A 26347-nucleotide genomic window follows, 5' to 3' on the forward strand; every position below is an offset into this window, starting at 1 on the left:
GGATTCCATTTAAAAGTTTTGGTTGTAGAAACTCACTTTAACCTCGCATGTCTACCCGAAAATGGTTATTTAAACGTTGCCTGCTCCGCTGCCAGAATTAGGGGGTGTGGCTCGTTTTGTGGGCGTGCTCAGCCGTAAAAAAATAGCTTGTAAACCGCAGGCAAACTCAAAACAGAAAACGAACGAGTCACAAAGTCAACGATGCGTTTTATGTTTTACCTTAGGCCCATAATTTGTGCGACATAACCAGGCCAGATTTGTAAATAGACGAGTCCGCGAGTATATGAGTACTTAAAAGATGCCACCGACCCGACCATTGAAGCGGAAAGTTGAGCCCGAAAACTGTTTGGCGTGTGTATATAAACATATGTATACATATTTATTTATAATATTTTAATATATTACTTATTTGTTCGCACTGCAAATGGGAAAAATAGTATTTTTTATTAATGTCCTTCTTTGCGATTCTCATGATTTCAAGTCAGAATTATATGACTTTATACCCTTGTAGAGAAGCACATATCTCCGACCCCGTAAAGTAAATGTTGCGTAGGTTTCGTAAAATTAAATAAATTATGTTTGAATAACACAGTTGTTATAAAAATAACAACCGTAAAATATATATGAAATGTTTTAAATAACTAATTAAATTATATTGAAGCGACACAAAACTAAACGAAATATTATTGTACTAAAATTGTATCGTACTATTTTTCAATTATTTTTAATTTATTATAAAGTTTTAATGGCTGCTTATATGTGGCGTTGGAAAGAATATAGTAAATTTGTCATGAAATGAAATACATAGCCGACATTTCGACCAAACTTCGCCTTTACTACATTTGTGCCAAATGCTGTTAGCTATCGGTTGATGAACTGTACGAATATATATGTACTTGCTTGTATGAGTACAATGTAAAAAAAATCATTCTTAATAGATTCACAATATAGAAATATTTAACCTTGTGCATTAGATTGAGGAGGTTGCGCACAAAGGTTGCTTAAAAATGTTGCAGCAACATGTAAGTGGCAACATGCTCAAACCGGTTTATGAACTACGTTTCAAAAACGTAAACACAACATGTTGCATGCGGCAACGCATTCCAGCATGTTTGAGCGCATTGTCATAGGTTCGCTCGTTCCTTGGCACCCACATACGATGCCGATTCCATTCGTTTCGCTGACACTCAGAGAGCGAGATAGGGAATTGCTGTTAAAGTCAGCAAGTTGAGACGATACGTTCCACTAACGTTTACGTTAACGCTGACGTTCAGTTCACTTCGGGATTTCGTGCGGGATAGTTCGGAGCTGCGGCGTATGCGTTTGTGTCGCGCCAACAGTACATAGTGAAAGCAAAGCAACCTACCCCAACGCGGAACCTACTCGGGCTAGCCCCACCGAAACTCGTGCTACTCCATACAGTATAACAAAATAAATCAAAAGGTATAGCACACTCGTAAATCGACAAATAAATAAAAAAAAAAAATCAAATAAACAGAGAAATTTTAAGAAAAAAACAAGGAAAAGAAAATTTGCTTATATAAACCAAAAATCTAAAAAAATATCCTATATTTTTGGCAACACGCGCCCCGAAACTATGCAACGTGGAGCTGCGATTTGTGGTCAGTACTTGCAACTACTCAGTAGATATTTGTTGTGTGTTTGTGTTTGTTGTGTGTAGCTCAGTTGGCTGGCAAGTTCATTAGTCTGTGCTAGTCACACGAAAAACTTTGACACACTTTTACCTCAACTTTGTGCTAAATTTTTAACGTAAGGATAAATGCTTGCCAAAAAAAAAAGAAGCTAAATAGCTGCAACAATAGCAACGATTTTGTCAAAGGCAGCCGTTTACGCTTGGCCACATCAATAAAAAATAAACTCAATTTCTTTGCACGGGCCAAGAACTTGCTGGCTGACTCCTTGCACTTGTCCAATATATATCTATACATATGTCCATATATTGTAAGAGCGACAAAGGATTAAACGCACGGTCGCCTTCTTTATGTGCGCATGTATTTATGGACAATTATTTAAAAATTGCCAACTTCAAGGGCTGCTTGAGCTATTACATTGAAGGAGCCTAAGAAGATGGCCAGACCATCTTGCCAATTCCTCTGGTTGTGTATATTTTGTGCGATTTGTGAATTTCAAGCCAAACATCTTATCCGCTGTCATTTAAAGTCCTGACAGCGCTGTCCGGAGTTTTCAATCAGGCAGCGCATAAATTTGACAGGCCAAATATAATTTTGACAATCGAGCGTAATGCTGCTGGGCGTAAGGCGGACTGCGGGCTGCTGGTCGCACAATAAAATTTAATTAAGCTGGCATTTTATTGTTTATAAATTCATGTTAATGATATTTTGACGGGGCGCTACTCAAAAAAGGGCCAAGAGTCTAAACCAAAATATTTGCAATTAACTGAAACGGCGAGGCGCGTTCAAGAAATTTGCCGCTAATTGTTTTGTGACAAGCTGAAGGACCTGGAAGCGGGCGCTGAAACAGTAGCAGGCGTAGCGACAGGCGCCATTTCCATTGGCGGCGCCAGCTGTGCACCAGTTCTACGCTGGAGCGACGGCGAATAGGATGATTTCATTTTGTTTTGATATGCAAATGGTTTTAAATTCCGTGCTCCACTTGAAATGAAATTGCCTAAAAGTTTTTTGTTTTCCGAAAGTTAGCGGGGACGAGCGGACCGGTTCATAGAGTCATTTAATTTTAAATGCCTGCCATTTTTATTAATGGTTATTGCCGTGAGTGTAAAGTAAAAGCCCTTCAGAACGGCGCACGTAATAATCGAAAATTGTTTTGCCATGCCAGAAGCAGAGTAATTCCACCTCAACGAGAAATTTTTGTTTATTTTTTTTAGAATCTTGTTTGTCTTGCTTTATGGAGCAGAGCAAAATTTAGTGAGTCAAAACTCTACTTTACATAACCCTGGGCAATGAACGGATGTGCATATTTCTGGCTAAATGAATTTTTGAAATGAACTCGTAACTCTCTGGCGCCCGGCTTAGAGTTCGGTGCGTGAATTTTAAATTGAACATCAATTTTTTTATATTGAATCTCGTTTGAAAACATAAAAGAGTCATCCATCCAAATAGCTGCTAGCGCTGACGACACTTTTCTCAGCCATTTCTACAAATTTGCGCACATTTCACATAATTCTATCTATTTGCGTAGTGTTAGAGCCCACACACATAAACTCACATATACACACGCACATACACATACACACACACTTGTCTATTTGCACAAACATTTATATCAATTTCCTTATTCCTTTCGGGTTCGGCTGACTACGACTTGCATTCATATATTCCTTCACCAACCCCCACGCATTCAAAAACTCCGCTTGATATTTTGGTTTTGGCTCCAAGAAAATTTATGTATGCGTTTTATGGCTACGTGGCTCGTAAATAAGAAAAATGTTGCAGCGCCGTTAGAAAATCGGTCTTATCTCTCGCATATATGTGTAATATATATAGGGGCGGGCTTAAGGGTGCAGGATAAGCGTTAAAATTGCCAAGGCTGGAATAAAAGCCAAGCGAGGCACCTGCTTTATTCCTAATGCGCATCTACTTTACATTTGTTCGCATCGTTATCATTAATAAATCTTTATAACAGTACCTTACTGTTTTTATTACTGCAGAAGAATTGTTGATCTTACAGGTAACCGTGTAACCCAAAGTTAGTTAACAACCGTTTATTGGAAATTGTTTATAAACGAAGTGGCCTTTCAATTAAATAATAGTAAAAACAATTTGAGACTTTTTCTCCAGTTGATATCTAATATTTGGTTTCAATTTGTCGTTCACTTTCATCATGCGATAATTGTTTATATAATACGACAGTTAGAGTCTTTGTTATTTATATTGCCTGAAAGATATTTTTGATTGTTCTGTTAAATATCGAGATACATTAAGTTTGCAAAGCGTGAATTTGGCAAAAACTCTTTGTTTTTAGACAGAGTCAGGAGAAAATCTGTTGATTTTACAGAAACAACACCGCAAAAAGGCAAATAAAAAATTTTTAGTTTTTATTTTACAGAGCGTTTTGAATTTGAAAGCTAGAGAGCTCATAAGTTAGACCTGACTACAAATGAATGCGTTCACTGTCCAACGGACGTAGTTTAAATTTTATCCGATTTAACATTAACTTTACGAAAAATTCGTATACGTATATCAAATTAAAGTATGATTTGAAAAAGTTCTTTAATAGATTTTAAATGATCCAAACGGATAAAGCAATATTATTGTTACCATCTAGATTTTTCGCGACACTAAGAGTCACTTCAAGACAAGATTTGTCTAGTTCCAAATTTTCGATAAATTGCATTTTATAAAGTTAAATTCAACATTTTCACACTCTTTTTGTGCATTCTTTGCGAACTCACATTCAGAATTAAGTTTCCCTAGCTCTTGTAGTTCAATTATAAGTTTTAAAATGTAATTTCAGAAAGTTATGTAAATATTTAATGGACGCTCATTGAAGAATGTTTTTACTTTGCAGTATCGGAAAAGCCTATTGCCTATATTGGCAGAAGTTTTTGTCAAGTTTTTAACCAAAAGAACCTGAAACTGCAGCTTTATGTGTAACACATAGTGAAATCTTATCTTCAAAAGTGCTTAAAAACTTGATAAGCTCGACTTTTAATACCAATTGTATAGGCGAGAATATTATTTAAAGCACACTCAGGTGTTTGTGGCTAAACGAAAACGGCGTTGGCGTCGAGAGCACAAATACATTATTGAATTACAAATTCTTGTAAAATTTGTTTGTAAGAATAACAATTGATTTTTATTTTGCGTGCTGTGTGGTTCTTTGTTTCTATCTTACAGTTACCAAATGCCTCTGCAACGCCTGAATAAAAAGTATATGAAAACAATGCAAAATTTGTGCAGAGAAGCATGCAAAAAGCGAGTGAAGATCGCCAAATTGGTTTAGCAGCTCGAAAGCAAAAAAGAAAAAAAAACCAAGCTTTAAATCAAATCAGAGTGCTCTAGTGGGGAATGCCCGGCTATGAGACACCCTGAACTCAGGCACGGTAACACAAACACTCGAGTGTCCTGTTGTTCACAAGTCATTTTATCGTTCACACAAGCACGCCACGATATCAGAATTAATGCTTTTTGTCTGATAATAAAAAACCAAGTTCCATAATCGATAAGCCTTCATATAATCAAAATAGATACTCGAGAATATATATTTAAAATTTCACCTATTATATTTCAACTATTATATTTTCAACTATTATATTTTCACACAGACGGACATAGCCAGATCGAGCATTATATACACTAAGACCCATTATACTCTTTTACCCATTAGCAATGAGCTCGGGCCCAAACGTAGTTCGTTAAACTCGGCCGTTTATGAATTTATACAACACGTTGCTTGTTGTTCTTGCTATTTGTTGTTATGGGTCTGCTGTTGTTGTGGTTGTTTCTGCTATGCGTGTGTGTGTGTGTGTGTGTGTTGTTGTTGTTGCCGCCGTTGAGCTAAGCCAAGCAGAACGTTGGCAGCGGCATTGCGTTTCGTTTTCGGCTTGTATTTGCAGGTTTTATAAAACAGAATTTGTATTTGCTACCCAACCTTCCTCCCTTTACACATGTTGCCACCACCTGATGTGGCAACCTGCAACAACAAATAACAAAACAGGCAACAAATAACAAGTTTGCTTGCTGCAGCAACAATCAAGCTGGAGGAATAATATTAACACAGCTAGACAGTCAAGTGAGGGTGGGGTACTGGCCACCCTCAGCAGACATTTTCATGCATAACATAATTTGAATATTAAACTAGAATTAGCCAAGTGAAGCATAGAGCACCGAGATGCTGCTATTGCAGTTGCAACCCTCGCCCGGACCTCAATTCAAAATTGTGCCGTTGTCAAAGCCGGAAACGGAAATGCACACGGGACTCGCCCACTGCCTAATGCATGCGCTTTGTATGCATAAAGGAGCGGTTGGGGGACGCGCGCGTGTTCTCAATTAACTAGAATAATTCATGCAGCTCTATGTGTGTGTGTGTGTGTGCATTTGTCTAGTTGTACTTAAGTTCTAAGTCCTTGAAACACTTGGCGACCAGCAAAGCTCACAGCCAATTACCTGCCCTTAACGGCTGTGTGTGTGCGTGTGTAGTGGCCACTTTCTGCGAAATCAATTCAATCAATTGGCATAGTTTACTTTCCTTTGAATGCGTTTAAAACATTTCCCGCGAAACGTCCTCATTCAACATTCACAATCAGGCAGCAATTGCCGCCATTGCCGTTGAATTTTCTTTGGCTTCGCAACGCTTTTCGTGGAAAGCGCTGCAATTATATGTGATCAAGTTGTGTTGGCCCACTGCTCGAATGTCAGTCAATAACTGCATTTGCATAAATAGAAAAACATCCAAACGGCAAATCAAAACAACAGTTTTCATTGAAAGTGTTAATCAGCGGAATGCGTCTATTTGCGTTTCTGGTCTGGCAGATCCACTTCGCCTAATGAGCTCGTAATGCGCTGATCCAAAAATCCACTAATTAAAAAGAAAAATTGAACTGGGAATTGCCACTTGAATGGGGGCTGGCGGACACTTTGGTGGGCAGAGATCGGGTTGCGAGGCATTATTTTCATTATATTGACAACAATGTAAGTACCTGAATGAAAAAAATTGAAATCGTTTGGATGGAACTTAAGCGACTGACTAGGATATACCCAGCACTAAAAATTAATCTTTTTCAAATACTTTTATCTATGAAAATCCCCTTTATAAATTATATTTTTATTTAGACAAATTCAAGACAATAATTTTACTTATTGCTAATTGTTTTCGCGTACTAAGTCTATATATGTACTTTAATTATTTGTGCATACTATAAAGATGAATTAATTTAAGCTTATATACCCCGATTAAGTTAATAGTCTAAATTCCAATTTCAACAAGATATGCCTTAAATTCAGCGCTCCCAGGTAAGCTCAGACGGTAGTAGCTCTTGGGCAGAGTACATATGCATAAATACTCTTTCTTTAGCTCCATCCTAAAGTTAATATTCTCGTTCTTAAACATTGCCAGGGTATCATTTTGTATAGCTTTGACAGTCTGGCTAGACTGCAATATATCCATTATGGCTGATTTGTATACATATTTATTTGAAATTGATGCCTGGAAAAGCTTCGCATATCATTTTTCATAGGCACTCTCCTAATTTGGTCGACTGCACTCATCTGGAATGCATAGCAAACGCATCTCTTCCACCCCTCTCTTGCCCTTTAACCACCAACGCTCTGGCAACCATTTGGTTGTATTCAGATAAGCGCATAATTTGACGAGTGGCAACATTAGCTGCTCTTGTTGCCGCAATGTGTGTGTGTGTGTGCAGCGGCAGTAGCAATAACAGTGGCTGCAATTAGACGACATTAGCCAGGGCCTGCACTTGAAATGCACTAATAGAATTCGAGTATCGTTAATCGCACAGCGGGCGGGGCATTGAACCGCCCGGCATAAGAGCCGAATCCACTTAAGATTAAGTCATAAGTTGTTTGAATTTTATTTGTTCGCTTTTGGGTCTGCTCAAGCTGGGTGCCGCAATCAAATGCGAGTCAAATGTCTTATGAATTTCTACTCAAAAATTCATTAGCCGCAAATTGAATACCCATATCAAAAGCCAACCAACCATAATGCTAAAAAGCCAAATAATTTACTTACAATACCAAACAACAATAAAAGCCAAATAGCTGCCGCCTCGGCTTGCAGCGCAGTCTGTGCCACACACAACTTGCTGCCACACTAATTTGCACTAATTGATTTCTTTTTTGGGAGTCCAAAGACCGATGCCCCCTGCCTGCCACCCTCCCCCGTTGCCTAACCAGACTCATTTGGCGGCTTTAATTGAGCGTCCGGCTGTCTGCGTCGCCTGCCAAATGTATCTTTCATTTGACATGCGTTGACAGTTTGTCGGCCTGACAGGGAGCGGGGTCATAGTTTTTCTTCTTCTTCTACTATTGTTATTTTTGTGTGGCAGCTAAATCGAAAACTAAATAGCCATCAGCCAGGGCCGACGAGAAGTCGGCTCAGTTCGACGCAGTCAAAGTCTCATTAGCTGATGGCTCAGATACCAAAAGCGAACGCGCCACGCCCCAACACTTTGATTGGGTTTTAATGCGTTGTGCGCCTCACGAACTGAAGGTTGGGTTTCGGTTACTCTGCATTCACCCATTGAAGGTGCCCCCCGAACGGTGTCTTCTTCGCCCATTAACTAAAAAGAGAAAAAAAAATGATCTGCGCAGTGACAAACACTTTCTCTTCAGCTCTTTGTGGCAATTAGGCATTACGCACAACAAAATCGGTGTACTTAAACAACTATTGTGGCCATGATAATGATAGAAATTTTATAGATGTTACGTACATGTTATATATTTATAGAAGTGGGCGGTTTCAGTACAACAAAGCTAAACCTGACCAGACGCTAAAAATACGTTTATTCAATTACGCTTGATGTATGAAATTATATGCTTTATTGTTTGCACTTTCATAGAAAAAAGTAAGAAGAAAATATTTGTTTTATAAGGGTCACAATATTTAGTAGCAATAAATATATATTATAAAAGTTGAACAAATCGAGGCTTAAAGATGATTTCTACAAGCCATGTGATGATTCGAGGCATAGCCTAGGTAATACTTTTTCCATTTAACATGGACTTGGGAAGCGATTATAAGATTCTTATCTAAGCTTAAATGAGGCAACAAAATCAGCATAAGCCGCTTTCGGAGCCTAATTATGAGCCGCTTTCGGAGCCTAACTAAATTGTAAATAGTTGATGAGGAATTTTCTAGCTTCAAGATCAGAAAACATTAAACTTATTCGTATCGTATCGTAATATTATTTGAACAAAAATGTTTGAATTTTGGTCACTGTGCAAATTTCTCAGGAAATAGCCATAAAGTATGTACATATAGCTATGCTAAGAGGACTCTTTCGGAAGAGGGTTGGAGCGGAGGGCGTTCAAATTGGTGTCAATGAGGTCTTAAACTCCAAAGTTCATAGCCGGGCAAATGAAGATGCAGCGTTTGGAGGCAACTGTGCAGACGCGCTTGGATGCCTCGTGCAGCTGTACAGGTGTACACACACACACTTACACACACACAGAGACACCGACTCACACACAGACTGAGAGACGAACACACACATGCATTGCCTGCATGGACAATTTAGTGGCTCACGCCCACCTGCAAATCACTAACATGAAGAAGCAGAAAACTGCATGCTGGAGTTGGCCCGGCACGATTTCAGGGCCCTTCCTCTGCATCTTTCGTTGTAAATTGCTCTGGCCGTGTAAATTATACAACAACAACAACAACAACAACAACAATAAAAAGAACAACAAGATCGGCAGCAGCAGCGCAAAGTAAGCGGGCCAAAAACAATAATCGCAACGCCAGCAGCAATTGGCACAGACGAAGTTCGGAGCTTGAAGTCGGCATTTCAACGCTCCAGTTTCAGTTCACAGACATTGACACAGTTAGCCCAGATACGTGGTAGTTGCGAGTCTACTAGATGGGGTATGCCATGCTTTGAGGCAACCCAAGGCGAGAGTTGTTGCATGTGTGGGAGTCCACAGCAGCTGAGCAGCCAACAAGTCAGCATCTCTGGCTGTAAGCTAATTAGCAACATTTGTTTTTGGTATTATTACAGTCAATGCATTGCTCGTGCAACGTGCAACGTGCAACGTGCAATGTACAGCGTGCAACTTATAATAAGCCTGACATACAACTTCGTGCAGCTCATCGAAAAAAAAAATGTTGTTTGTTTTCTGTTGTTGTCTTTTGCAGCCTATAAATCTTCAATTGTCATTACTTTTTGCTGTCCGTTATTTAACGTTATTATTATTATTGCCGCATGACCTCCCCCCTCCCCTCCTCAACCACGCTTCAATCAAACATGCTCCCCGCACTTGGCCCCTAAGCCGCTTATTATTGCCTTTTTTTCGTTGCCATATAAATACGAATCTTAACATTCGACTCGTCTGTGGCAGCATCCATAGCAATCTCTCTCTCTCTGTCACTCTGACTCTTTGTCTCTCTCTCTCTTCCTCTCTATTTTTCTTCTCTGCTATCTCTTTCTTCATTAAAGGTGCTAACGAGCTTCGACAGCCGTTGATTACCACGCAAATGGTACAGCACGAAGGTGTTGTTGCTGCTGCTGATATTGCTGCCGCTCATGTTGTTGTTGTTGTTGTTGTTATTGTTGCTGTTGTTATTGCAAATGCTAAAAGCCGCTTAAGTATACATCAAGCCAGTTGGGGTAATGTGAGTGATTCACATGCGTAAGATTTGTCATTCCGATGGACTCTGAATTTGGGAGCGGGAAATTTGAGCTCATCCCAAATTCAAGGGGTGCTCTGCTGCTCCTCTCCTGCTGGGGATCACAAATCTGTGCCAATTATGTTAATTTGATTTCGTTTTGTTTTTTTTTTTTTGTCTCTGCTTTTTATTTTTCGACGACTTTGGCATTTTATGGCCAAATCAAATTTGTTGCGGCAATTGCATTAAGTAGCCAGCAAAAACAAATTCGAATATAACGGCCCAAATATTGCCACTGCTCGGGGAAGGATGTTACGCAGCTTCGCAATAAGCACAATAAATAGCCCCTCCCTTCCCCGACCAACCCACAAAACACATGAAAAAAATTGTTATGACAAAGCAAATGAAAATAAATGAGCCCACAAATGCGCTGCCAGTCCGAGATCTTAGCGCGGGGACAATGCGTCCTGGGCACATTTTCAGTTGTATATTTGTTTTTTTTTTCGTCCTCTGGAAGATAAGCGTGCGCCAACACAAAGCGTTACAAAATTGTATACAAATGGTCAACTTAACTAAAACAATGGCACCAAAGGGAAAGCACCGGCAAGGGCAACACCAAAATGAGCAGACCCCATAAAGGAAGAGCAACATCAGCAACAACAACAACAACAGCCGAAACAAAAGCCGACAAAAAGCGGCAGCCATCTGTGGCGCCAATAGTTTGAGGCAAATGCTGCTGCCCGGGGGTGAATGGTGGTCGGAGCTTGCCCCCGGGAGCACGGTAGGGAGAAAAACAAAAGGCTGTCGCCTATGAAAGCCAACGAGCTGCAAATGCAAAATTAATAAGAAATCAATTCGTAAAAATATCAGCGACGAGCCAAACGTAACGAAGCGAAAGCGAAAAAGTCATAAATATCAAATGAGAGAATGCCAAGGATAAAAGTGCCGAACTAGTAGATGCCCTTCGAAATTAACCAAACTATACTAGTTCCGAAGGAAATGCCAATATTTACCAAAATCATTTCTGAAAATTTCTGGGGGGTGATCAGCAGTATTTTATTAGTATTATCTTTTCTTATCCTAAATTTCTCAAAAATATATCATCAATATCCTATAATGATGAATAATTTACGAAAAATATTTTTCTTTCCTTAAAATACTAATATTTTATGATTTCTTAATTTTTCATAACATAGGTATGTACTTGAAAAACCACAAATATCTTGTAATGATAGAAAAATATTACGTAGATAAAAGGAAAATATTAAGTGTTCCTGCCGTGGATCAACGTCTCTTTGAAAAATCACAATTAGTTTTTGTTTTTAGCTTTTAAAGTCAGATAATTTCCTAAGTCTCGATTCTGCGGGTTTAAGGCTAAATTAACAATAAATAAATGCAAATTAAATAAGTTGGGGTTTTGGTACTGGGAAACCGAAGATTTGACGAATGCTCATCACAAGTCTTGAAGCCTTGAAACTGTTTGTTAATGTCGTAAATTTATCTCTTAGAAGTAAATTTATCTTTATCAGAGAATCTTTTTGAATTACGAAACGATTCACTTAGCTTTCGCGTGTTTGTCACCTGGTTGGAAGATGAGAAAGCGAACAAATATAATATCTAGACATATAACGTGCTTTAGAGAATTCGCTTTTTCGTCTTTCATAATAAGCTTTTGAAGCTAAATACTCTATACTTTTATGCTCGTTCACACAGTTAAAGGAGTATCTGTATCTCCGTCTTCTGAACATAGAAATATTCTCAAGTGAATCCGCGGAAGATACGTTTTTAAATATATTAATTATTTAAATTATAATTATAATTATAAAATATATAAATATAATGGAGGCACGACTATGGTGTAAACCGATATCTTCTAAATTTGGCGAGTAGCTTGTTTAAAACTGTTATTGATATGTAATACAGATGGGTATTGCACAACCAGCTATACCCGACTGCAACATTCTTAATTTGTTTACACACTTTTACTAATCAACCCTCTGTTACATACATAGTATTACATGCCAGTGTGTGTGTAGAGAGTATAAAATATGTAATATTATGAATTTCACTGTGTATTGCCTTTGTCATTTCGCGGTTATCAATTCAGGCGGACGAGCACAGCTGGCCAATGGATGGCTTTGGCATTAGCCAATAACTAAAACTTGTCCGCTTGCCCCGCTGGTCGGCTGCCCCTGCCTCTGCCTCTCACTGTGCCAGCTGCCAACAAACCAGTCTAGTCAATGTTTGCCAATGTTGCCACATGCGCGCAGCCGAAAGCGCTCCCACGCTCCACTGCACAGCGTCGAAGACGTTGCTGGCGCATCAATTTGCGATTATGAAAGGCTGCCTGGCCGGCAGCAGCCGCAGCAGCAGCAACAGCAGCAACAGCAACAGTCGCTGCGGCAGCGGCAACAATTTTCAATCTGCCGCTGGCCAAAGATGCGCTCTAACAATGGGCAACTCTTTATTCCATTCAATTTTATGTGCATAGCCAAGAAATCTGTGCATTAAATGCGCTGCCGTCGCATCGTTAGCATCCAGTGACCCAGCGGCCACTTTGTTGCCACTGCCACAGCTGCCTTTCAGCAGCGGCAGCAGCGACGCAGCAGCACAGGCAGCAGAAGAGGCTCTGGCTCTTTGGCCTTCACATTTAGCGATTGGCGTTTTGTATTTGGTGTTGCGACTGCGCATTTATGAGCTTGTGCTATACCCTGTACACAACAGAAATGGGTATAGGCATGCATACAATACAGTATAGATTGGCTCTCGCCAAAGACCCTATGCACAAACTTAAGAATTTTTTACAATTTGATTTTGATCGGATAGAGATCGGAACATAGTCAAGTCAAGGGGTATTCTAATTTTATTTTGAAATATGTAATGGATGAAAGGAGTCATCTCCGACCGCATAAAGTTTAAATATTCTTGATCAATATCAACAGTCGAGTCAATATACCCATAGACCCGTCTGCCTGCTTCTGTCTGAACTAGCCTTTCAGTTTTAAAGCTACTTAACTTTGCATACGTCCCTCTTTGAGACGCATCAATTAGTTATGTCGGATCCGGCTGTACCACTATATAATATAGATGCCATAGGAACGATCGGTCGGAAAGTGAACAATTTTTTTTGCTTATTAAGATATTTAGACCAACATATGGAAACATATATAACATGTGAAAATGTTTATCAAAAATCTTTTAAAGTGAAAAAAAAAAAAATGCATTCGCATGTTTTTGAGTAACCTTTGTCGTTAGACAAACCTTTTTAAGGTTCGGTTTAGGGGAAATAAGCTTTAGTATTTTGTACTCGAAGCGGCAATTTGTACAGGATATTTGCTTTTCTTGCATTCTTAATTGTTCTTATATTATTTTTTTGAATATTTGCTGTGAATGTCGCCTAGCGTAGCAAGCTTTTTCGGTTGCCTGTCACAAAGAGCTGGTTGCAAGCTGCTTCGTTTCGTTTCGTTTTGTTTCGTTTCGTTTCGTTCTGCTGCACTGAAGCGCATCGCCGGCTGTATGTTGCTCTTGTTCTTCTTCTGCTGCTTGTTGTTGTTGCATGCCGCGTGCTCATTCTTATTTATGCCTCAGCACGCAGTTGCTGCCGCGATCGTTGTCTCTGGTTGCATCTACGCTTAGTTGTGATTAAATGGGTATTCGTGCCACAGAGCTGGCCTCGTCGCCGACTCAATGTTTATGGATATTTCGTGCTTTATTGGCTAAATGCCAAGAGCTATGCGACTTGGAGAATTGTTTGGGATTTCGAGAATTTTGTGAGAATCGCGCGTTGGTGTTTGGTGTTCTTGTTGTTGTTAATTTAACGCTAAATGAAGTGCGAAATTACAAAAGCCCCGCTCGCTGCCGAGCCCCATCGTTGCCTCTGCTTTGTTTGTGTAAACACAAATGGATTTCGGTCAACACCGAACTTGGCTTTTGACTCATTTCCTGCTCTGTCATAAGCAAAACAAAGACCCAGCGGTGAGCCGTAAGATGAGAGCTCTGGCACTGTGCTGTTGCTGTGGTGGACCTGCAGACGGATCCCGGCTAGTGCTGCTGATGCTGGCAATGTGGTTTATTAGTTTTGTTTGTTGTTGAATGAATGCTTTTAATTGTTGGCCCTCTGGGAACGATGCGACTCGTTTCGCATTTGTACCTACAGCTTAGAGGGTACTGGTGCGGCAGCGGCCGCGGCTGCGGTTGCGGGTGGTTGCTGCATCAGCAGTAAAGTGATTCGCAGCAGTTGTTTGAATAACATTCGAACAGGTTCCCTATCTGGGTCCCTTGGTCACAGATGAAGCTATCCGAGTCCAATATGCGGACGCAGCGTTTGCTTTTCAAATTAATTTATTTTTTATTTTATGCCTCTCTGCGCACACGTGCATCGGAAATGAGTGGCAATAACAGCAACAACAAAAACAACACAGTCAGCGGTGCACAACAATGACAATATGCGCGATAAGCGTCCAGCTCTGATTATGCGCGGCAGGCAACAGTCAGAGTTGCATGCCACAGACAGGCGCGCGCTGCTAATGCAACTTTAATACACGCACCGCAATAAAAACTGGTGCAGGCGCAGGTAAACGGCTTCTCTGAGTCACCTTCCGAGTTGTCGCCTGTTTCCTAACAACATGCTGTAATTGTCTGGCTAATAAACCGTTAACAAAATGTTTATATTCATAGGCTCGCGTCGCGAGTCGACTTCATAAATAATTGATGCTCCGTTGCGAGAGAAGACGGTGGTATTGCTCGTAACTGGACGAGGCAATAATGGCCAATATTCAATTCAGCACTGAGTCTCGAATGGACAGCAGCCACTCCTCTACCCAGCTCATTGCTGTAACTATTCCAGGCGACGCATGAATATCGATGCTATTGTCAAAGCTGCGGGTGGCAACCGACCTTGCCTTCTGACTGCCGTTTGCCCTTCTATATTTTCTGGTTAACCATGTTATTTGTCTGCTTGCACTGAGTGGCTGCCGCGGGCTGTTCGTGAAATCGGCTTGTTGGTTTTTTGTGTCCATAATGAGAGAATGATGCAGCCCGATGCCGTATTGTTGCCAATCACTGTGATTTTCGCAATCAGTTTCCTGGATATGTGTCTCGTTTTACACCCTTTGCTGCAGGCAAAACGTTTTGGAGATATTTTCCATAATTTATATAATACTTTGAAAATTGGTCAATAATTTAATCAAAATAATTATGTCGGTGTTTTGTAAATGTGAAAGATAATACAGTATTTGCTCAAGAACGCAAACATAAACTCTTCTTTGTTGTTTTTTTTTTTTATTCAAAATTATTGTGTTAAAATACATTTTATATTCAATTTTAGATTTCTATCAAATATTTTCCTTTGGTATTAATTAATTTATTCTTTTTAACAAGCAACATAAAGATAATTAAGCCTCATCAAAGTGCGTGAAACGTAATAGTTTTCGTATGTTTATTTATTTGGAAGAGATTAAAATACGTATTTTCATTAAATTTTCGTTATAGTAAAATTTTGTTTAGCTTAAAATTGTAAAATTGCAATTATCAGATGAAAATTGAATTCATGTTTGATAATTCTGTTAGTTTTTCTAGATAATTTTGCGAACCATTTGCCGTATTTGCTTGTTAGGCTCTAGTATTTAACTACACTACGACAACTTTATCACTTTTGTGGCTCCGCCAGTTAGACAGAAATTGATAAAAAGTAAAAAGTAAATTCAACTTTCTTATAGTCAAGAGTGGCAGCCGATTTTGAGCTGAAACGTATCGAACCTAAAATAAGCCAGTTGCTAAAGCTGAACCGAATCCTGAATCGAATTCTATTTAGTTTAGCAATGGAGATTATGAAATTTTAAGTTTAGAATCGCATCGATATCGCATTGAATTGTTTTATTTAAGTTTATATAAATATAACAAAACAAAACATGAATTGAAACTTGGAGAATCAGGTTCACAAGTCAAACATAAGAGCAGGCAGTTGGTTCGCTCCGTGAACCTTACATTTCACTTACTTGTTATTCTTTTAAGGTTGCAACGCTGATTTTAGATGAAATTTAAGCTTCGTTGCAGTGTACCAAATCATGTGCTTAGTGTAGCACTCCTCGAAATATTGGCTTAATTCTAGCTAGAGCACATTTTAATATACTTTCTACATATATTTTATTTTCACCAACTTTGTGGCGCTGCGAAGCTGCTCTCAAATTAACAAATTCAACGTTAAATTTGCAATTCTCATTATATTTTTGCGTAAGCTAAATTAAGCTAAGGCTTTGGACAAAGTTGCAGCCGGCTCGGAAAATTGGACTTCTGTCTCGAGTTTTTCCAGCACTACGAGCTTGCATTAAATTTCCCGCGATAGTCGTCATGGCTGGCTAACAGTTTTCGCCATTGTATCTACTTCTGCGGGAGGGGAAGTTGCTCTCTCCTACTGACACACACACACACATACAAACGCTCTCTCTTTCTCGCTCGCCCTCGCTTTCGCGGTTGTGTTTATGGTCTATGGCCACGTAATTCACCTGCTTTGTCTGGATTTATGTATTTGTATTTAGATTTGCGCTAGAATAGTTGCTGTTGTCGAAAAGTTCATTAGAAAGTGTGTGGCTGTTGATTCGGGCGCTGCACAGACAATGCCCCAGCACTGTGCACTATGTGTCACGGTCATGGCTACTTGCAGATAGAGCGGCTGAAAGTTTCTTTTCATAGCCTGAAATTATTGAAAATGTGTAGGTAAAAGCCAAAAGGAAGCTTTCCCTATTTCATGAGGTATATATATTTTTGAGGACGACCGACTATCTGTGCGTTAGTTAAAGCGCGTCGTTCTCGGACATACATGTATTATTTTAGAGCTGAAAATTTTATAATGTTCCGACTACATACACCGAAGTTAATCCAGAGTGCAATTCCCAGACGAAGAGTGCTAGAAAGGTAGTTTGAATGCTGGTAACGAGTTCTGAGCGCTTTGGTTAGGGTATCACTACTCAAGCAATCTCAACTAGAGGAGTCTTACTAATATTTTTGTCTATTTTGTGGAAAGTCAGTTTTTGCTAGGGACTCGATTGTCAACCGCATCAACTGCTGCCTGTAATGCTAATAGAGCTAACCACCAGCCAGCGGGCGTTTAGCTAATTGCCTGGCACTAGGAAGACACACACTTACACACTTACACGCATACACCCACACAGCCACACACCCACTTACCCCGCCACTGGCCAGGTGTTAATTACACCACAAAGCCGAGTGGCAGTGCGGGCCATTGAGTGTTGTAGTTGGCCAAAACCAGTCTATCTCTCAAGCATTGCCTCAATGTGTTTTTGTGCTCGCGTGTTTGTTTTGTCCTCTGTTGTCAATTGGTGGGCGGCCCTTGACTGTGCGGTGCAGTGGGCGTGGCACGCGTAATTAATATTCAATATGTGCGTTGGCTAATTAATTGTGCTGGCAGGCTTAGCCAGCATAATACAAGTAACATTGTTATAGTTCAGGCGGAAGTACACTCGCATATACACCCCCCCTCTCATACGCACACACACACATACGCCCTCTTTGCGGCAACACGCGAACAAAAACCGCAGCCGTCGCAGCCTACAAACCATATTATACTGAACTGCACGGAGCTGAGCCGAACCTATCGGCACATCACGGAGCGTAGCAACATTATTATCGAAATTACGCAAATATTTACCAAAATAATTTGTCAACTTAACACGAAAACTTAACCGCAGGCAGCTCAACCACATATGTCAACCCCTCATAATGCCAGCCAACCCCCAATCCCCATCCCACCCATGCAGACGGCTTAAATGTTTGCTCCCAATTTGATTAAGCGTGCAATTTGACTCGCTTGGTTGTGCCTGCGAGTAGGTGTGTGTGTGTGTGTGTGTATGTGTGTGTTAGTCCATTCGAACGTCAATTGCTGCATGACACACAGGCTTAACTCGCATCACGAATGCTCAGCAAAGCAGCTGGCATTGAAGCGCACATAATACTTTGTGAAATTTTGTTTTCGGCATTCTGGTTAAGCTTTTGGGCTGCCTGGCTATCGGCCATAGGCGCTTTGGCACCTTGCCATAAAATTAAAATTTCTTTACAAGCATTAAACGCTAAATGAACCTGAAAATAACACATAAATCGGCTGGCATAAGGAAAAATCAGTGTCTGTGTGCTTGTGCCCGAGCGAAGAATACCCGAAGGGCAGATACCCTACTTTCTAATTTAACATGCCTAAGCTTATTCATACCCACAAAAATACATATATGTTGTTTTTACCTTAACTTCTTTCCTGAACCCTGAACATTATAAAAATTATGCAATGTTTTACATTTTCGGGACGCCGAGAAGCTAACAAAAATTCTTAATTTATTTAACTTTTTCTCAAAATACTAAGCGAAACCCAGCACACGATTTTAATATTCCTAGAAAAAATAATTTTGTAAAGCTCACATAAACTGTGATATAACTTAAAAACGTGTGGCTACAAATCGATATTTATCGATCTTACAGCGGATATCGTTAAACTAAATTTGAAGCAAGCAACTTTAAGAAACCGCCTCCTCAAATTGTACTAAGTTCCATATTTATTGATTTTGGGCAACCTTTGGGAACTATTTATTGAAAATTACCTTGAGCTATGAAAACCTAATTACTAAGAAAGTTTCAAGGTCCTATATTGACTCGCTAACGGCTGATAAACTGACATGACTAGATAGACTTACATATAAACTGCTAAGACTCTGTTATGCAAAGAAATGGATGTTAGTAGAAGCATACTTAGAGATAAAACATTTTGGTTCGAGTTCCTGAGCCGAAGGGTCGATCATGTAAGATCAAACAATTAGAACTATGTATAACCAATATTAATACCATAAAAGCCAAGTTAATAAGCCTTGATAGGGTTACATTTGTATACAGTTGCCTGGAACATATTCAATTCAATTACACGCGTTGGCAGGTACAGGGTATAAAAAGACAAAATGAATGACAGACTGAGCAGCCATAAAGCGCGTCAATACCTGCCCCAAAGCATGCAAAGAGTGGGCTGTTTGCGTGTGTGTTTGAGCAAAGCAGTTGACATTGACATTGTGGGGGTGGGCACACACACGGGTCGACTGATTCTGACTGCTTAACGCATTGAACGAGCTATTGAATCTGCAGCTGAATCTGAGTTTGATACTGGCAGCATGTTTCACGCTTCGCATAACCGCTGTGAGTGTATGTGTGTGTGTGACTGGATGTGCGTTGCCAGGCATGTATAAAATTATGACAGTCGCTAGGTTCTTACGCTTTGGCCCACCTGTTCGTGGCCACCCCTGCCCTTAAGGCAGCAACAATTCGTTGCCATCTTATCGATGAGCAACCTTTTGTGCGGCATGCTTTTAGGGGCGCAAATTGCTGCTGCTGGGACAAAAGGGTTACCAAAATCGTTGCCTGCCCCTACACAGACGACTTGTTATGACTGCCAAACACACACACACAGGCACACAGATATGTGTGTATCAAGCCAAAAATATTGCTTTATTTTTGTTTAACTGATGCGTACTCATAATATCAAGGCTCCTCGCTGGCTCTGCATATGTACACACATGTGTGCGTTTGAATGTGTGAGTGGGTGTGTGTTTTGCTTATGAATATAGATTTTTCCACTGAGTGCGTTTTGGCCTACCTGAAAGAGCTCTAAAAAAAAAAAAACAAAATACGCTTTTGCCGAATACATGTGCCAAAAAGGCAAATCACATGCGTATGCAAATATGTGTGTGTGCAATCAATGCCAGTGGAGTGGAAGATTAGAGGGCGTGGCGTAGCGCACACGCACTTATATATACAAAAGAAAAAGGTGTTGACACATTGCGTGCATAAGGACCGGCAGGTAGATGTGTATAGGCATATATTATTGCTACTAAGCTGATTTTTATGCCCTTTTGCCTTTTGCCTGCCTCTGTGTGAATTGGCCTTGGAAGGATGGTAATCAATTCTAATTTGGTTGCGAAGCACGCCCAAATGACTTGGCGCTCTGTAGAGAATTTTATTTAAATTCGACCAGATCTTACATGTATTTAATTTTATTTGCAATTGCATCTAATGTTTATTTCCCTCTTTTATTTACAGGTAAGCCTCAATAACATATGCCACATAAAAATAATTTCTGGTTGATAGATGAAGTCAGCCCATTCGGTAAGTTTGCCGTCTCGCTGGCTGCCTGTCTCACTGGCAACGGCTGTTAAAGTTGTTGACTTTGACAATATTCTGTGCAGTCTAACGTGAATTCAGGCAGCTCATCAGGCGTTTTTGTGCCAGCCTCTAGAGAGAAAAATAAAAATAAACAAGGCAAAACGGCATTCTAAGCTAAACCGAATTTCAAATACTCTTGTAGGCACATAGCCTACTTATTTGCAGAAAAGTGTGAAGAATTGTGAAACTCGTGATTGCTGAGTTTAATATAAATGTTTGGAAAAATAGGTAATTTTGACATTCAAAAATAATATACTAGCCCAACTTTGTAGAAATGTCACACTTTACGCGCCAGGCATTTCATTCTAAGGAAGGGTATACAAATTCAATTGCGCCAGTGTCAACTAACGTGCAAAAGCATCAACGGCAAATTGCAAATGTGCATGTGTGTGTTGTGTGTGTGTTATGTCTCACATAAATTGTTCGCCAAACAGAGCAGCTAGTCTAGTCGAAGCAAGGGCTGTTGCGTGTAGCGGGTAATTTAATGGGCAACCATTAAAAGTAGACTGAATCATTTAGCTGAAAGTGCGAGCTATCGCAATTCAACAGTTTAGATCTAAAATAAGAGACTCGGTCTGTTAAATTGCAAATGAATTCTCATACAAATCGCAATTGAAGAACTGGCAACGGAGCGTTCATAATTATCTAAAATTTAACTGTGTTGAAAGATTATAATAATTTATTTGCTGTGTGCCCTGTAATCCTAATGTTGATCGGATGGGAATTACGAAAGTCGTTCTATCTAATGTCTACGGCTCCTTATTGACTCCACAGCTCAATGCTGTCCAGCTGACCATTTGATCAGAGAATGTGCAAACAATAACTTGGGATGTTTTCATATATTTAAAAGTTAACGCTACATATTAAACTTCCTAGGATATTCTAAAAGAAATTGTTTCGATAGGCTGCTGTAATTTATTGGAATACCGAATACTGACTTAGCGGAAATTAGGATACAGTTTCGAAAATGTATCTGCCAGACGTTAATGTTGTTCGGTATCTTAGAAGTGAACGATTTTTTCATACTGAAAAGGGAAAGCCAATAAAAAGGGGACCGCAATAAATACTGCAAATTCACACTCTTATTTTTTACTTCAATCAATATTTGCCACTCTGTAGTCAGTGTAAAATCGTATCTACTGGGTATCTTCTAGTCACACATTTCCAGCTCAGGGATTATGGTTTTTTTTTTTTTTATTGTAAACCTTAATGCGCTCGTGTGAATGTAATCTCCACCGCTTTCAACCCCATCTCTAGATCCAGCCCCAGCTCCATTCTCCCACTCTGTCTCCGTCCCTGTTTAGCAATTACTTTGAAGTAGCGCACTAGCCGACTATGTGCTCCATCGGCACCATTAAATTTGGCACACTTCATTGGCTCGCACAGAAATAATAATTTATTATTTAATTTTGCCAGATCGTCCTTTGCTGCGAGACGGGGTATGCTGAAAAACGCGGCTGGCTAAGTTTAAAGTAATTAATTTCAGGAAGTGTCAAAGTTGCCATGCGGGCATACAAAATATTTTGTCCCCAACCCTGCAGCTTAAAGCGACCTCGTTCCGTGCACTGGTCATGACTCTGTTGGGCTAATCATAATATTCCACGAACTTAGCTATATTTAAAGCTGTTAAATTTGCGCGCATTTTGGACGCAGCGCCTGGAGAGGGGAAGGCTAGCTACAGCTTCCGCTTGTGGACATTGGCGTTTGAATTAAAAATGTAAATTAATTTTTAATGTGCTATTACTATGTTTGCCAACAACAAATTCCGCTTCATCTGCAAATCATCATCTTCAAAGACAGTCTATATACGCAATTAGCGTTTAATTTGTGTGTGTATGTGTGTGTGTGTGTGTTAAAGACAGGCTAATTTAATGCCTACGGCTGGCGGGCTGGGTCAGTGAATACTTTTGTGGTGCGCACGCCTGCCCGATGTCCGTCATAAATTAAAGGTGCGTCCTTTTTGCTTTTATCTTAATGCCGCTTTTATTTTTTATATTGTTGTATATGGCACAATAATTTAAATGCCCAAATTTCATTAGGCATCTTAAATACATTTTTATTGCATACTTAGGGGAGCAGCAGAGAAGCATAAATAATGCTCTTAAAGGTGCGCATTAAATGACCGACGATTATTCAATTCAGCCAGGCAAGCGTTTAATTTGCGCAAATTGCAGTTGCCGGGTGGGTTGGGCGGTGAGTTACCCTAACCCACGAAATCGTAATCGCAATCGTAATCGTCATCGTAATCGAAATCGATAAGCGCCACCCCAGCTGACAATACATAACAGCTAAAAATCGCAAACTAAGGCAAGAATCGAGAGAAACCAAGAAACAAAAGAAACGAGCACAGAAAATAAACTTCAGAGCTGAAAAACAAATAAACACTGGGCGACCCACTTGACCCACTGTGGTGACGGTGGCCAACATCTCACCACAACGCTGAGTTGGCAAACAAAGAGAAATGTGCCAAATGAATAGCTAAAGTTGAGGCTGAAAGTGAGCAGGCGAAAACATTTTAAATGCAAATGAAGTGCCGCACTTAGGTAGCCAGCGATGTGAGTTCCGGAGTTGGCCAAGTTGGCAGAAAAGTGCCAGAATCGGAAAAATGGGAAATAGCAAATAGCAAATGGGCCAAGGGGGTGAAAGCATCGAGTAACGCTGATAAATTAGTGACGTGGCGTCCGAGCACCAAACTTTGCCGCTGCTCAAACATTTCCAGAGTTATTTTTTAATGAACTTTCCATAAAAAAATGCCTAAACAAATTTTTGTACTTCTTCACAAATCCCCGCACCCTACACATCAGCGAATGAGCTGGCAAAAATTGGAAAGTTGTTGAAATGTAATTTTATGATAAATGTACAAAACAATTCTCAAGTGTCTCTCGGTCCGAAAAACATCCAGTCCGCTTACGGCTAACAAACTTCGTGAGGGGCAAAACTTAATATTCGAAAATGTACTCGTAAATAATAATCAGGAGTCTGGAGCTATTCACTTACTTTGGAGAAAATCCATGCTGATTAGGTTTTCAATGGAAGGTAGCAAAATCTTTTTATTCTAAAGCTCTTATTCAGTTCTCGATCCAAGTTTGATTCTGATATACGGTATATCCAATAAGCTAAATATGTACAGATATTATTACTTGTTCTCTTAGTTTATCTTTATGACTTATTTTTTCGATTTATTTCTGTCTTTAGCTTTTCTGAATTTAATAATAAAAAAGTATTACATTAATTTTTAAATGAAGAGCCTTAACGATTTATAAAATAAATCTTTGTTAGTCTCACTAAGAACTGATTTAATTGAACTTACAAATTTTCTGTCCACTAACCGAGCTATTGCTTAACAGAGCTTGAAGATAATTACATTCGAAATATAATTCGCATCATCTTCCGTTTTCTGAGAGAATTTAAAATTCGGCTACAAAACAGGTTCAGTTATATTTTCTTTATATTTTGTCATATTTCGCTGTGGGGCGTCCAAGTTGTAAGTCCTGATTGACGAGCATTAGGATGGAGAACTTATTTCGTTGATCTCGCTGATTTATTTGCTGCATAATTTGGGACGCAATAATGGCCTCCCGGGCTGAGGCTTTGACCACAATTGGCCAGCCGCTGCTCTGGCGCTCGACAAGCTCGGGGGCATAAGTTTCAAATAAATTGAAAGCATAAAGTTTGTCAGACGGGTTCAAAGTTTTGCTCAGCTGTCGAGTAAGTAATGTACTGAGTGGGGCAAAAAAAAAAAAAAAAAAAAAACAAGCACTTGCATACTTTTTGGTGTGCTTATAATTGTTTTTTCAGCTTTAGTGGAAATGCCTTCGACGCTTCGCTCGCTTCGAATTACCGCCACATAACTCATTAGGCAAAGTTTAATGCAAAATGTGAGGCACAGGCTGCTGGAAGGGGCGAATCGCGATGCGGCTGCTTGTTGAGATTTACTTTAACTACTTTTGCGCCTGCAACTATGCAATAAATTTTGTAAAATTTGTGTCCTACGCGCAGTGCGTCTGACCCAAATACGGACACACATACATAGGCACACAAACTTGGTTCGGGTTATATAATAAGCAGCATAAGCTACACATGTTTAAGGTCGGGGCAAAAGGCAGTGGACGGAAACAGCGAAACAGCGCAGTGGGATCACAAACGCATACAAACCTGCCCGGGGGGCCTTGGGCTTCATTCAGTTCGGTAGCCAAATCGCAGCTGATACTATTGTTGCGAGTTACTTAAGTGCAAGTGCGCCCGAGTCAAAACATAGTGGCTGTACCTGGTGCCAGCAGGGCAGTAAGAGTCGCAGTCGAGGGGCTGCCGGTCCAGTGGACTGTCGAAACTTTTCCAATCTACGTTAAATAAAAAGAAAAGTCCTTCATGTCTATCATGTCAGTAGGTATTTTATTATTTTTAACCTCCTCCGGCACAGCTCACAGCTGCCTGGAAGTGGAAGTTGGTTTAACCAACTGACGCACCCCAAACCTCTGGCTGCGCTGGGTGGCAGCAACAAGACACCGAGACACTGCGCTCTTGTCTTCTGGAACTAATTTGTCAATGTCAAGTGTTATGCTTTATATATATATCTCTCTTCTTTCTTATATATTTTATTTTTCGTTTTGTCTGCAAAACTTTTGCACACGCAGTGGGTAACATTCCCCAAACCCGCCAGCATCCATACACTCTCATTGTGGCACGCACGTTGCGGTTGCACGTATTCTATATCAATACTGTGTTCTTTTTTAGGCGCCCCCAGTCAAATATCCAGATACCCAGCCTCAGCCTCGGCGTCGGCCTCTGTCTCAGCTTCAGCAGCAAGCGTTAGCAGACAGCCGGAAGCGTTCGCGCGACAAACGGCAAATAACAAACAGCTGCCGCTTCCGTTTGACACCAGCGAAATTTCAATTAGGCAACTGCTTTAAAAAGTGGCACGCGAGGCATGCAACGAAGTACTTTAAAGCCGACAAACGGCAAGTTTTGCTTATCACAACAGGCGGCAGCTGTCACATCATTACGAGATGCAACAAACTTTTTGACAGTTTATAAAAATACCCTACATCAGCCAATCTACGGGAAGAGCAGTTGACCTACAGCGGCTGCTGCTGCTGCAGTTGCTCGCCTTAGTTGCTGCTGGTAGCTTCTTTAAGCTGTCATCTTTGGCTGTGGAGCAGGCGTCGGCAGTCAGCTTCTATACTGATTGTTGCCTAATTGTTGCTCCCCAGCTGGCCCTCGATCTTATTCCCGGCACTGATTTCTCTGAAATTCGCTAAATAGATTTTCTTGTACGACGTTTTTAGTGACAGTGGCAGCATCAGCGCCAGAAGCAGCATCCGTTAGCGCCACACTTGACACTTTGTGTCAAAGTTCATTGCTGCAACAGTCGCTCTTGGTCACTGTCAACGTCAGCGTCGGCGTTGGCATCAGCCAACGCGTCACCCACAGTTTCCTTGTCGCGTGCTCGGGTCGCATATATTTCCCTCGACTGTTTCGGATTTTTGTGCGGCTAATTAATTAGAGTAGAACAACGTGTCAGTTGGTTGCTAAGGTATGTGTGTGCGTATTGCCCCTCGTCCTTTAAGCTCGTTTTCAAATTAATAAGTGGGAATAATCTAGTTAAGAGTACTCTCAAAGAAAATAAAATACCCTTACCTTTTTCAAGGGACTTAGATTGTAAAAAATTAAAATAAATTTAATATTGAAAGATTCCTAAATGTTCAGTGAAATAATAAAAACCAAAAATGTGACAGCATCAAAGCGAATAGATAGATTCAGGATCGCTAACTTCCGTGTGAGTAGTGTGTAAAAAAGTCGGTGCTTATTAGTTCAGAGGGCAACATGCAGTGTTAAGTACTTTTTAAGCCCCATT

General features: G+C 40.2%; 1 protein-coding gene across 1 annotated transcript in view; it reads left to right on the plus strand.

Annotated features, from left to right (window-relative positions):
• The first annotated feature begins 1273 nt into the window (after positions 1-1273).
• Positions 1274-26347, plus strand: part of LOC6631239 (pneumococcal serine-rich repeat protein) — a 117870-nt gene continuing 92796 nt past the window's right edge. Inside the window, exon 1 of the mRNA XM_032437670.2 lies at positions 1274-1622. The gene's annotated coding sequence lies outside the window, so the exon portion shown is untranslated. The remainder of the gene's footprint in view (positions 1623-26347) is intronic.

The sequence above is a fragment of the Drosophila virilis genome, chromosome 2 (assembly GCF_030788295.1).
Source record: "Drosophila virilis strain 15010-1051.87 chromosome 2, Dvir_AGI_RSII-ME, whole genome shotgun sequence".
In the NCBI taxonomy this organism is placed as follows: Eukaryota; Metazoa; Arthropoda; class Insecta; order Diptera; family Drosophilidae; genus Drosophila; species Drosophila virilis.